The sequence below is a fragment of the Schistocerca serialis genome, chromosome 12, assembly GCF_023864345.2.
Source record: "Schistocerca serialis cubense isolate TAMUIC-IGC-003099 chromosome 12, iqSchSeri2.2, whole genome shotgun sequence".
NCBI classification, from domain to species: Eukaryota; Metazoa; Arthropoda; class Insecta; order Orthoptera; family Acrididae; genus Schistocerca; species Schistocerca serialis.
Window position 1 is genome coordinate 113,349,289 of NC_064649.1, and position 14,448 is coordinate 113,363,736.

The following is a 14,448-nucleotide window of genomic DNA, read 5'->3' on the forward strand; positions in this document are numbered from 1 at the left end:
GTGATTTACAATGTGATTAAAATTTGCCCATAATTCTTCCACGTCCATCGTACCGGAAGTAAATGAAGTCGATTCATTTACTAAGTGGGATGCTAACAACTGCTTATCTGCTCTTTCTAGTAAGAATACTCTCCTAGCCTTCTTGACCGACTTTTTAACTTTCGTAACCATAGTCGAAATGACAACATCATGATCACTAATCCCTGTCTCAACTCTGACACCGTCGATGAGGCCTGGTCTGTTCGTGGCTACCAGATCTAAAATATTTCCGTTCGATCGACGTAATTACGATATATTACGCCCAGCGAGGCATAGAACATCTAAATAATTCAGTAAATAGCTAACTGGAGAGGCAAGAATCTTTTGTGAGCCGGAAGACGCAACACAGCGAAAGAGATACATCGTCCCCCACATCTTGAGATTTGCGATACATTAGCGATATCATCTGCTGATACGCTGCATTCCAAGTAATCGAGAGACTGAAAAGCAAGCGGGGAAACTACGCAGCAGTAGTGCCAACCTCTGCTCGTGGAGCCTGTGATTAAAAATCACTTCGTCTGACAATCCTTATACAATGCTGGCAACATCAGTGCTGCTATTTATGTGTTAGACAAATGTGCCGCACAATATCAGCACTCACTCGAACGCTAGAACAGCTGCGACGAGAAGACATTCTTAATACAAAGTATGTTGGATACGCAGCGTAGTGGCAGGCATGAGACAAGTGGAATCGCGCGATTCCTTGCACCCGCCGACATTAGATATCCTGACGAATCATTATGGCATACCAGATAGTGCAGAAGTCCACTATATAAGCCGCTGCTGTAGTGTATTGCCGTAACGTATTGCGTTGTACACGTATGGCTGTACTTGCACGTACAAGAGGACAACAAAGCTACTTCTAGTGAAAGTAAGTTGGTACTTCGTAGCACATCACACTAATAATAGATTCGGTAGGTCCTGCGTTCTGTATTTTTCTTGCTGAAATGCTGAAAACGTATGTTTGTTAAATATGTTTGGTAATGTAACTATAAGTGTAGTGCCAGCGGGAGTAGCCGAGTGGTTCTAGGCGCTACAGTCTGGAACCACGCGACCGCTACGGTCGCAGGTTCGAATCGTGCCTCTGGCATGGATGTGTGTGACGTCCTTAGGTTAGTTAGGTTTAAGTAGTTCTAAGTTCGAGGGGACTAATGACTTCAGCAGTTAAGTCCCATAGTGCTCAGAGCCATTTGAACCATGTAGGTGTAGCAGGATTTACGTTAGTCGTTTAAGATTCTTTGTCAGTTGAATGTTCGTAATTCCTACAATTATGTACTAATCTGGTGATAATTGGTTTCGAAACTTTACCTTTCACAATCACTATTAACTTATTATTCTTTCATCTACATCTACCTTTGCATATACGTGACTACTTTTTTTAAATTAAATGTTCTAAGAGGCGATTGCCGACAGCAGTTCAGCCTTTTTACGGAATACAGGACACGCATCTGTTGTATGCTCTTTATTGTCACTACAATCATCTGCTCTTACTTGCCAATTCACATTATTTTACATTTTTACACTGTTGGCCTTGATATGTTACCTGTCTTTTTGCTTCACTGTACTCTGATACATGTTGTTGCGGTCTTCAGACCTGAGACTGGTTTGATGCAGCTCTCCATGCTACTCTATCCTATGCTAGTTTCTTCATCTCCCAGTACCTACTGCAACCTACATCCTTCTGAATCTGCTTAGTGTATTCATCTCTTGGTCTCCCTCTACGATTTTTACCCTCCACGCTGCCCTCCAATGCTAAATTTGTGATCCCTTGATGCCTCGGAACATGTCATACCAACCGGTCCCTTCTTCTTGTCAAGTTGTGCCACAAACTCCTCTTCTCCCCAATTCTATTCAATACCTCCTCATTAGTTATGTGATCTACCCATCTAATTTTCAGCATTCTTCTGTAGCACCACATTTCGAAAGCTTCTATTCTCTTCTTGTCTAAACTATTTGTCCTCCATGTTTCACTTCCATACATGGCTTCACTCTATACAAATACTTTCAAAAACGACTTCCTGACACTTAAATCTATACTCGATGTTTACAAATTTCTCTTCGTCAGGAACGCTTTCCTTGCCATTGCCAGTCTACCTTTTATATCCTCTCTACTTCGACCGTCATCAGTTATTTTGCTCCCCAAATAGCAAAACTTCTTTACCATTTTAAGTGTCTCATTACCTAATCTAATTCCCTCAGCGTCACCAGACTTAATTCAACTAATTCCATTATTCTCGTTTTTATTTTGTTGATGTTCATCTTATATCCTCCTTTCAAGACACTGTCCATTCCCTTCAACTGCTCTTCCAAGTCCTTTGCTGTCTCTAACAGAATTACAATTTCATCGGCGAACCTCAAAGTTTTTATTTCTTCTCCATGGATTTTAATGCCTACTCCGAACTTTTCTTTTGTTTCCTTTACTGCTTACTCAATATACAGATTGAATAACATCGGGGAGAGGCTACAACCCTGTCTCACTCCCTTCCCAACCACTGCTTCCCTTTCATGCCCCTCGACTCTTATAACTGTCATCTGGTTTCTATACATATTGTAAATAGCCTTTCGCTCCCTGTATTTTACCCCAGCCACCTTCAGAATTTGAAAGAGAGTATTTCAGTCAACATTGTCAAAAGCTTTTCTAAGTCTACAAATGCTAAAAACGTAGGTTTGCCTTTCCTTAATCTTTCTTCTGAGGTAAGTCGTAAGGTCAGTATTGCCTCACGTGTTCCAACAAGTGTCGTGTAATATTATAAAGGGGTCTAGTGTTGCACCTGGACGCTACTGTATCTAGGAACACGAGATGTGTCGTGGTCGGTGCTACAATCTAGAGGCTGGTTTTAATATCATATGAAGGAACGCGCTGTACAAACATCTACAAGTAGTTCACCGGGTTTTCTGCTGTAGCTCGTGTTTCGTACAGCGTTAGTTAATAATACGTATTCAACTTATTTTAGTGGTGTGTAATACACTGACGGAGTAAAATCGTAACACCAATAAATATTTAATGCAGAGCAATGAAACTTCGCGAATACATTTCTCTAGATAACATATTTAAGCTGAAATGGCTCTGAGCACTATGAGACTTAGCATCTGAAGTCATCAGTCCTCTAGAACTTAGAACTACTTAAACATAACTAACCTAAGGACATCACACACATCCATGCCCGAGGCAGGATTCGAAGCTGCGACCGTAGCAGCCGCGTGGTTCCGGACTGAAGCGCCTAGAACCGCTCGGCCACCGCGGCTGGCGCTCTTTGGAGCCTTTCTGAAAGCGGAACTAATCGCCAGGTAACAGATACACACTTTTCTTTTCCTTTTTTCTGTATGTTATTCTTTTCAGAAATTTGGGTGCGTGGGATCATAGTATGATAATTTTAGTACCCGTCCGTTTTCCTATCTTCGGAACTGTGTGGCTCATATATTTCCGAAAGTCTGACGTTAGGTCTCCACACACACACATGTTATACCAACCAACTAAAAAAGTCGTTTGAATGCATCGTTACCTAACGACTTTAGGAATTCCGAAGACATCTTATCTGTGCCCTCTGTCTCATTTGGTGAGAAGCCACCGAAAGTTCTTTTACACTCTGAATCTAACACTGGACGTCCTATGTCTTCCATATGGACTCGCACGTGTTCTTCTATTACTCACTGCACAGACAAGTCTGTCAGGCGACGAAAAACACTTATTTTTAAATACAGTTAGGCGTCAAAAGCTTTTGTGGACTCTGAAATTAGACTGTAAGCACTGCTTTTGTCAGTTGCTGTTTGCTACAACCTGAACGTAATCTGCAAAACAATTGGGATTATTGAAGTCTGGTGCAATAAGCTATGTGGTTTCGTTCCATTCAAGCTTACCGGAAGCCCTTTCATCTCACAAGGAAACCTCCCCATCGCACCCCCGTCAGATTTAGTTAAAAGTTGGCAAAGTGGATAGGCCTTGAAAAACTGAACACAGATCAATCGAGAAAACAGGAAAAAGTTGTGTGGAACTATGAAAAAAATAAGCAAAATATACAAACTGAGTAGTCTATGCCCAAGATAGGCAACATTAAAGATAGTGTGAGCTCAGGAGCGCCGTGGTCCCGTGGTTAGCGTGAGCAGCTGCGGAACGAGAGGTCCTTGGTTCAAGTTTTCCCTCGAGTGAAAAGTTTACGTTCTTTATTTTTGCAAAGTTATGATCTACCCGTTCGTTCATTGACGTCTCTGTTCACTGTAATAAGTGTCTGTGTTTTGGACCGCACCGCAAAACCGTGCGATTAGTAGACGAAAGGACGTGCCTCTCCAATGGGAACCGAAAACATTTGATCGCAAGGTCATAGGTCAACCGATTCCTCCACAGGAAAACACATCTGATATATTCTATACGACACTGGTGACGGCATGTGCGTCACATGACAGGAATATGTTGTCGACCCACCTAACTTGTTAGATTCTTCTACCTCGCCCGATTTAGGTCTTTCTTGTGGATGTGATAATCACTCCCAAGAAAGTGATGAAAACATAAGAGTTTGTCACGTAAAAAAACTGCAACAAATGAATGCAACAGTTTCACAGTCGAACAGTTTTCCCTGTGCTCTGTCAAAACATATGTTTTTAACGTTCTCATATACACCGTCAAATCCTGCATATGTCCAAGCAAATCTGAACATGTCCTGGAATTCGAAGTTGGTTATGTGTGAGTGCCTGAACTTTGATAATTGACACACGATCACGTAAACAATACTGCTCTGTGTACCTGTGCAGTTTCGCAAAATAATTATCTGAAAATTAAACTTCTCACTCGAGGGAAGACTGAACCAATGACCTCTTGTTCCACAGCCGCTCACGCTAACCACGGGACCACGGCGCTCCTGGGCTAAGACTGTTCCTCGATGTTGCTTATGTTGCGCATGGACTGCTCAGTTTGTATATTTTGCTTACTTTTTCATAGTTGCACACAATTTCTTCCTGTTTTCTCGATTGATCTGTGTTCAGTTTTTCAAGGCCTATGCACTGTGTCATGACTAAATCTGAGGGGGGTGCGATGGGGAGGTTCCCTTGTCAGAGTCTCTTCGTGACCGATATTACTGCGCAGAATGTTAGTCACATATTCTCCCAACAGTACTCGAAAAATAAGTACTCTTCCGTTTTTTTTTTTTTTTTTGGAATCCTTTCTTCCTTGCATGGTGAGCAATGTATACCAATTGTTCTGGGACTGAAGGTCACTCATACTGTAGTTGCATCATTTGTGTTGAAACAATCCAGGCGCTTCACCGTAATTTTGTGAGGTTTCTTTGGCTTTTTTGATTTGTTTGTTTGTTACCACTTATTCTCAGGATTACACAACACACCAACTGATTCTGGAACTGTACAAAGCATAAACAAAAGGACAAGTACTGAAATCTGCTTTAAAATAATGATTTACAAACGAAAATCCGGGAATGTTGCTCCAGTTTCGTTCGCGCGCTGCTGTAAAGCTCAGTGGTGTTGAGAAACTACTGAACTTGCTGAAATTAAGCACAGCTCCAGGGCCCAATGGCCCACATATTGTATTGTATACTCTGTGTAGTGTTGGCAGAAGAGCCAACTCCGTGTTACGAATGGAGGCCGAAATGCACGCGTTTTAGCTCAAGCAGGCTGGCGTGAGGAGGGAAGGACTATACTGACGTGAGGTCTGGAACATGACAGGGAATTAGAATTCAGAAAGTGGACGTAATTAGTTTGATACTTAACTTTAATCCATTAATGATGAACGTCGCTCTTGACGATACATGATTCACAATATCAATAGTAACTGAGTATGGCGCCTTGCTAGGTCGTTTCAAATGACGTATATGAAGGCTATGCTAAACTGTCGTCTCGGCAAATGAGAGCGTATGTAGACAGTGAACCATCGCTAGCAAAGACGGTGTACAACTGAGGCGACTGCTAGGGAGTCTCTCTAGACTAGACCTGTCGTGTGGCGGCGCTCGGTCTGCAATCACCGATAGTTGCGTCACGCGGGTCCGACGTATACTAACGGACCGCGGCCGATTTAAAGGCTACCACCCAGCAAGTGTGGTGTCTGGCGGTGACACCACACTGTGCTCGTCATAGCAATAAACCTGATGTAAACATTATGCCATGTATTCTTCCGCGTTTGCTTGAATATCATTGGATTTCGTTTCGCAGGAAGCGGAAGCCCAGCTGTGATAAGTACAGTCAAGTACTATCATAAGGATACGTTTTATGCTGTCCTAGACGCACATAGACAACAGCTCTATCGACGTATTAAACTTGGGACATCACTGGTCAGCCAACGGTTCAACTAGCCTGCAATGATGTGAGCAGCTGCAGTTCAGACGTAAAAAGAGACGAGCAGAGGAACAATATACCGTACCTTCGAATGTCATTTCATTTTTAAAGAGAATGAAGTAATATTCGCAAAACTCCACTACAGCTGCGCGCTTCTTAGGTGACCAGACGGAAAGCATAAAATGCTCTCGTCCTCACCTAACACAGTATTCCAATCACATGCCGGCCGGAGTGGCCGATCGGTTCTAGGCGCTTCAGTTTGGAACTGAGCGACCGCTACTGTCGCAGGTTCGAATCCTGCCTCGGGCATGGATGTGTGTGATGTCTTTAGGTTAGTTAGGTTTATGTAGTTCTAAGTTCTAGGGGACTAACGACCTCCGATGTTAAGTCCCATAGAGCTCAGAGCCATTTGAACCATTTTGAACCAATTACATAACAAGAGTGATGAAAACACAGGGTAATGTCTCTGACCGGGCTATGTGTGATGATCGTAATACAGGAATTTCATCGTATGGTTGAATACTGGAGACACTGAAGGTGTTAATTGCAGTCAGTCATCTGGTAATCTCTTAACTTCTTCCTTACCAGAATCCGAGAAAAACATTTCAGTTCTGGAACTGTCATCTGCTACGTCCACCAGTTGATCAACAACAGAATCCACGCCGCATTTTCTCCTCTTCTTTTCTGACGTTCCGTTGTACATCATGCCAGAGACACGTGAAAAAGCTACGTCCGTTAGTTCCAATACGTCTGGCAGGTTAACAGTCTTGTAAATTCTCGCTACAGATCCCGTAACTTGGCTGCAGATCCGCTCTGTTTGGTTCATATTGTAATGGCACAGTCGTAAACGCAAAAATGCAGCATTTGTATGGTGTGCTCGATGCTGTCAAAATGATTGTTCTTCCTGTTTCTACGACACTTACCAGTCTGGTTCGTGCGAGACTCCATCTGTGGTATAAGACAATGGACATAGTCCAAAAAGAGTATTTACTTTTCGTTTCTGGCCTAAAGAATTAATTTGTTGTGTTTTCTTAATGTAAGCGAACTTTACCAACAATCGTTCATAAAATATCGATAATTAAGAATTTATTATTGAACTACACTACTGGCCATTAAAATTGCTACACCAAGAAAAAATACAGATGATAAACGGGTATTCATTGAACAAATATATTATACTGAAACTGACATGTGATTAATTTTCACACAATTTGAGTACATAGATCCTGAGAAATCAGTACCCAGAACAACCACCTCTGGCCGTAGTAATGGCCTTGATACGCCAGGGCATTGACTCAAACAGAGCTTGAATGGCGTGTACAAGTACAGCTGCCCATGCAGCTTCAACACGATACCACAGTTCATCAAGAGTAGTGACTGGCGTATTGTGACGAGCCAGTTGCTCCGCCACCATTGACCAGACGTTTCCAATTGGTGAGAGATGTGGAGAATCTGCTGGCCAGGGCAGCAGTCGAACATTTTCTGTATCCAGAAAGGCTGGTACAGGATCTGCAACATGCGGTCGTGCATTATCCTGCTGAAATGTAGGGTTTCGCCGGAATCGAATGAACGGTAGAGCCACGGGTCGTAACACATCTGAAATGTAACGTCCACTGTTCAAAGGGCCGTCAATGCGAACAAGAGGTGACCGAGACGTGTAACTAATGGTACCCCATACCATCACTCCGGGTGATACGCCAGTATGGCGATGACGAATACAGACTTCCAATGTGCGTTCACCGCGATGTCAGCATACACGGATGCGAGCATGATGATGCTCTAAACAGAACCTGGATTCGTCCGAAAAAATGACGTTTTGCCATTCGTACACCCAGGTTCGTCGTCGAGTACACCATCGCAGGCGCTCCTGACTGTGATACAGCGCCAAGGGTAACCGCAGCCACGGTCTCCGAGCTGATAGTCCATGCTGCTGCAAACGTCGTCGAACTGTTCATGTAGATGGTTGTTGTCTTGCAAACGTCCCCATCTGTTGACTCAGGGATCGGGACGTGGCTGCACGATCCGTTACAGCCATGCGGATAAGATGCCTGTCATCTCGACTGCTAGTGATACGAGGTCGTTGGGATCCAGCTCGGCGTTCCGTATTACGCACCTGAACCCACCGATTCCATATTCTGCTAACAGTCATTGGATCTCGACCAACGCGAGCAGCAATGTCGCGATACGGTAAACAGCAAACGCGATAGGCTACAATCCGACCTTTATCAAAGTCGGAAACGTGATGGTACGCATTTCTCCCCCTTACACGAGGCATCACAACAACGTTTCACCAGGCAACGCCGATCAACTGCTGTTTGTGTATGAGAAATCTGTTGGAAACTTTCCTCATGTCAGCACGTTGAAGGTGTCGCCACCGGCGCCATCCTTGTGTGAATGCTCTGAAAAACTAATCATTTGCATATCACAGCATCTTCTTCTTGTCGGTTAAATTTCGCGTCTGTAGCACGTCATCTTCGTGGTGTAGCAATTTTAATGGCCAGTAGTGTAAAACAGAAATTTTGCGTGCAATATGTAGTTAGAAGCAAGAAGACGTGCATTATTCATAAAAAACGATGATGACTTTTACAATTATGAGATACAGATATTTCAAATTGAACAAGAAAAATGACCATGGCGACACTTGAACGAGCGATTCATGAACTGGACTAGGTTTTAATCTGCTACGCAACCGGTTGCGCTGTACATCCAGTCAGCACTTTTATGTTATATACAGAGTGAGTCACCTAACGTTATCGCTGGATATATTTCGTAAACCACATCAAATACTGACGAACCGATTCCACAGACCGAACATGAGGAGAGGGGCTAGTATAATTGTTTAATACAAACCATACAAAAATGCACGGAAGTATGTTTTTTAACACAAACCTACGTTTTTTTAATGGAACCACGTTAGTTTTGTTAGCACATCTGAACATATAAACAAATACGTAATCAGTGCCGTTTGTTGCGTAGTAAAATGTTAATTACATCCTGAGATATTGTAACCTAAAGTTGACGCTTGAAACCTCCGAAGTTCAGTTGCGTGTTGTAACAAACACGGGCCACGGTCGGCGAGCAGCATCTTCAGGGACATGTTTACGATGACGTCCGTGTTTACGAGTGTGGCTGTAGTGCACTGTTGTGGTTTGGTCTAGCTGTCGCAGTGTCCGCATGTAGCGCTTGCTGTTATTGTTATTCTGCATTCGTCTCCGCACGCAGACCAACTGTAGTACACCGTGTTACCAGACGTCTGTGGTAGTGTAGTGTTGTAGGAACTGTGACCATGGTGTATTCGAACTCTGAAAAGGCGGAGATGATACTCATCTATGGCGAGTGTCGACGAAATGCAGCTGAAGCCTGCAGGGTGTATGCAGAACGGTACCCGGACAGAGAGCATCCAACGTGCCGCACATTGCAAAACATCTACCGCCAACTGTATGCAACAGGTATGGTCGTAGCACACAAACGGGTCCGTAACAGGCCCGTCACAGGAGAAGCGGGTGCAGTTGGTGTGTTAGCTGCTGTTGCCACGAACCCGCACATGAGTACACGGGACATTGCGAGAGCCGGTGGACTGAGTCAAAGTAGTGTCATGCGCATACTGCTTCGTCACCGCTTTCACCCGTTTCATGTGTCGCTACATCAGCAATTACATGGTGATGACTTTAATCATCGAGTGCAATTCTGTCAATGGACATTAACAGAGAATGCGTTGCAGTTCTACCTGTTTACCGATGAAGCGGGTTTCACAAACCACGGGGCAGTGAATCTACGGAACATGCATTACTGGTCCGTGGACAATTCTCGCTGGCTCAGACAGGTAGAGCGACAGCGACCGTGGACTGTAAATGTATGGTGCGGAATCATTGTCGACCACCTCATTGGTCCTCACTTCATTGCAGGGGCCCAAACAGCTGCAACATACATCGCGTTTCTACAGAATGATCTGCCAACGTTGCTCGAAAATGTCCCACTGGAAACGCGTCGACGTATGTGGTATCAGCATGATGGTGCACCTGCACATTCCGCAATTAACACTAGGCTGACCCTTAACAGGATGTTCAACGGGCGTTTCATAGGACGTGGAGGACGCATAAATTAGCCAGCCCGTTCTCCTGATCTTACACCTCTGGACTTCTTTCTGTGGGGTACGTTAAAGGAGAATGTGTACCGTGATGTGCCTACAGCCCCAGAGGATATGAAACAACGTATTGTGGCAGCCTGCGGCGACATTACACCAGATGTACTGCGGCGTGTACGACATTCACTACGCCAGAGACTGCAGTTGTGTGCAGCAAATGATGGCCACCACATTGAACATCTATTGGCCTGACATGTCGGGACACACTCTATTCCACTCCGTAATTGAAAACGGAAACCACGTGTGTACGTGTACCTCACCCCTCATGGTAATGTACATGTGCGTCAGTGAAAAAGACCAATAAAAAGTATTAGCATGTGGACGTAATATGCTGTTCCAGTCTCTTCTGTACCTAAGGTCCATCACCGTTCCCTTTGGATCCCTACGTAATTCGGTGCTCTCCGATACACACGATCGAACAGCGGAGGAGTGGTACACAAGCGTCAACTTTAGGTTACAATATCTCCGGATGTAATTAACATTTTACAATGCAAGAAACGGCACTGATTACGTATTTGTTTACATGTATATATAAAACAAAAAATGGCATATTTCAGAACGATGCTACATCTAATCAAAAAAGTACCAATGAGTGACACAGACTAACAAAATGAAATCAATATAATTAAAACAGTTGCTCATAATAATGGATATAAACCCACAATAATAGAAAAACTCCACAACAAAATGCAGACAAAAACCACAGATCCACTTCACGGCAATCACTTCAAGCCAAATCAATGTGCCACAGAATCCAAACCTAAATATGCTACTCTCCCACACATAGGCCCACTTTCATACCAAATAGCAAACTTGTTTAAAAAGAAAAATATCATCAGCTTTTCCACAAATAATAAATTACAACAAAAAGTAATCCATGATGTCAATACCTCCAAGAGTCCCTACCGTAAATCAGGAATATACAAACTCAAATGCGATACATGCCCAAAATTCCACATGACAGACAGTCAGAAGTTTTGAAATTAGATATGAAGAATACATTTATGCTTTAAGACTTGGTAACTTAAACAAATCCGCATTTGTAGCCCATATTGCTGAAGAAAACTATTCAGTGAGAAACATTGAGGACAACTTAAAAATCTTACATCTAGCAGAAAAAGAAGCCACTATGAATATATTAGAAGAAATAGAAATACACACACACAAAAACAGCACCCGAGACTATATCCTTAACGAACAAACGGAGTTAGCTAACACCCCTTTCCTGAAAAATTTCCAAAAATTATTTTCCAACCTCCAAAGCAAATAATATTAGTACGCTTATCTGCAGATCAAGTAGCAAATTTATATGTTACTATAATTCTCATGATGCTAAATGTAATTAAATACTGTTTTATTTTACCTATACAGTACTATATATTTAAAAAAGCTTTATAAGTAATCTAACAATGTCAACTCAAAAAATCAATGTCTCTGTACTACAGTTGCGTAAATGAATATATGATCCTTTCCAAACATAGGCCATCATCGTCAAATGTTACGATATATCATAGCATCTTTGATACTCATATGTTTATAAGCTCTTTGTATGTATGAAAACATGTGGTGCGTGATAGAAATCTCCTCAGCGACAAACTAAAGTGTTCAGTGAGAAAAATTTACGTGTGCAATAATAAGAATGCAGTGGGAATGTGTCCACATCTGTTGGACGAATGTTATGAAGACAAACACTCCAAATCGACATTTCACGTAAGTCACATGCAACGAAAATCTGTAACGCAACCATCTGTGTGTGGCATGTTTATAACTATGTATTATTTGTATTTTAGGACAATTAATCTGTAAAAAAAAACACACCACGTGTCATAAAGAAAGCGTGTAATCCGTCTGAGGATGAATCACAACGATTCGATAACCGGTAACGGTACCCTTTGAATAAAGGAACTGAAAGTAAATTTGTGGCTGGTTGCTGTCCTAACACCATCAACATTTGTCTTCAAACAACAGCCACGGTCTCCATCATGTCATCACTGTTCGAATCTCGATTTTTTCCATCTTCGCAAATCGCTACGCGAGAACTACAACAGAACCACGTCACCGCTACAGCTCTCTTCCAAGAGCACTGACGGGTCACGTGTTTGCAGGCAACAGTCCAATGAATATCACGTGAACAGCTCGTTGCGCTAGCACTGACCTTTCGTAGTGATTCCGACAACTTTTCAAACCACCTTGTATCTTGGATGAAGCTTTGTTGCCGGTTGTAGAAGTAATTTTGAGTGTGAGTCAGGGAACTGTGTTCAGACCTTTACTGTTCATAATGTATATTAACGAACTGCAGACAATATTAATAATAACATAAGGCTATTCGTAAGTGAGCTGGTTATCTGCAATAAAATATTTTCCAAAAGAAGTTACACAGATTGAAAATAGCCTTTAAATATTCTAAAATGTAAAATTGTGCACTCTGCAAAACAAAACAAAAAAATGTAGTACGCTAGGATTAAAACCTCAATGAGACACGTTTGGAAACGGCTAAATCATACAAATATCTGGGTTCAAAGGTTTTTGGGGATTTGAAATGGAACGATTACATAAGCTCAGTGGTTGGATGAAGCGGGTGGCGGACATCAAGGCTTTTGTGGAGTACTAGGGAAATTCAAGTAATCCACAAAGGTGGGTAACGAAGGACAAGTGTAGCACATTCGCCAATAGTTGTCAAGTGTCTGCCGTCCGTACGAAATAACACTATTAGAGGGCATTGAACATGTAGAAAGGAGGTGAGCACACGTGGTCAGAGGTTTGTTGACGGGAAAAAAATTGCAAGGATAGAAAATATCTAAGGTAGAATAACGAAAGTCACGGCTGGAAAATACTAACACGAATTCTTTACAGACGAATGAAAAAACAGACAGAAGCCGACCCCAGGGAAGACGAGTTTGGATTCCGTAGGAATGTTGGAACACGTGAGGCAGTCTTGATAGATTAAGGAAAGACAAAACTACGTTTCTAGCATTTGTAGACTTAAAGAAAGCTTTTGATTGATTGGAATACTCTCTTTCAAATTTTGAAGGTAGCAGGGGTCACTTATAGGGAGCGAAGGGGTATTTACAACCTGTACAGAAACCAGATTGATGGCAGTTATAAGAGTAGACGGGCAGGAAAAGGAAGCAGTGGTTGAACGAGAGTGAGACAGGGTTGTAACCTATCTCCGATGTTAGTGAATCTGTATATTGAGCAAGCAGGAAAGAAAACCAAAGAAAAAATTGGAGTAGGAATTAAAATTCATGGAGAAGAAATAAAAACTTTGAGGTTTGACGACGACAATGTAATTCTGTCAGACATAGGAAAGGACCTGGAAGAGCAGCTGAACGGAATTGACAGTGTCTTGAGAGGGGGATATAAGATGAACACCAACAAAGCAAAACTAGGATAATGGAATGGAGTCGGATTAAATGAGGTGATGTTGAGCGAATTAGGTGAGGAAATGAGATATTTAAAGTCGTAGATGAATTTTGCTATTTGGCGAGCAAATGATGATGATGATTTTTACATGTAAAAATATGATGGTTGAAGTAGAAAGGATAATAAAATGTAGACTGACTATGGCAAGAAAAGCGTTTTTGTAGAAGAGAAATTTTTTAACGTTCAGTATAGATTTAAGTGTCAGGAAGTCCTCTCTGAAAATATTTCTATGAGTGTAGCCATGAATGGAGGTGAAACATGGACGATAACTAGTTTAGACAAGAAGAGAATAGAAACTTTCTAAATGTGGTGCCACAGGGAATGCTTAGCCGATCTACATTTTACATTCTCCCTACTTCGACAGCCATTAGTTTTTTTCTTCCCAAATAGTAAGAGTCATTTACTACTTTTAGTGTCTCATTTCCTAACCTAATTCCCAGAGCATAACCTCATTTAATCCGACTACATTCCTTTATCCTCGTTATGCTTTTGTTGATGTTCACCTTTTATCCCCCTTTCAAGATACTGTCCATTCCGTTCAGCTGCTCTTCCAAGTCCTTTGCTAC

General features: G+C 42.2%; 1 protein-coding gene across 1 annotated transcript in view; it reads left to right on the forward strand.

Annotated features, from left to right (window-relative positions):
• The first annotated feature begins 858 nt into the window (after positions 1-858).
• The window catches only part of LOC126427979 (uncharacterized), a 41,820-nt gene continuing 28,230 nt past the window's right edge, over positions 859-14,448 (forward strand). The window contains exon 1 of the mRNA XM_050089864.1: positions 859-910. The gene's annotated coding sequence lies outside the window, so the exon portion shown is untranslated. The remainder of the gene's footprint in view (positions 911-14,448) is intronic.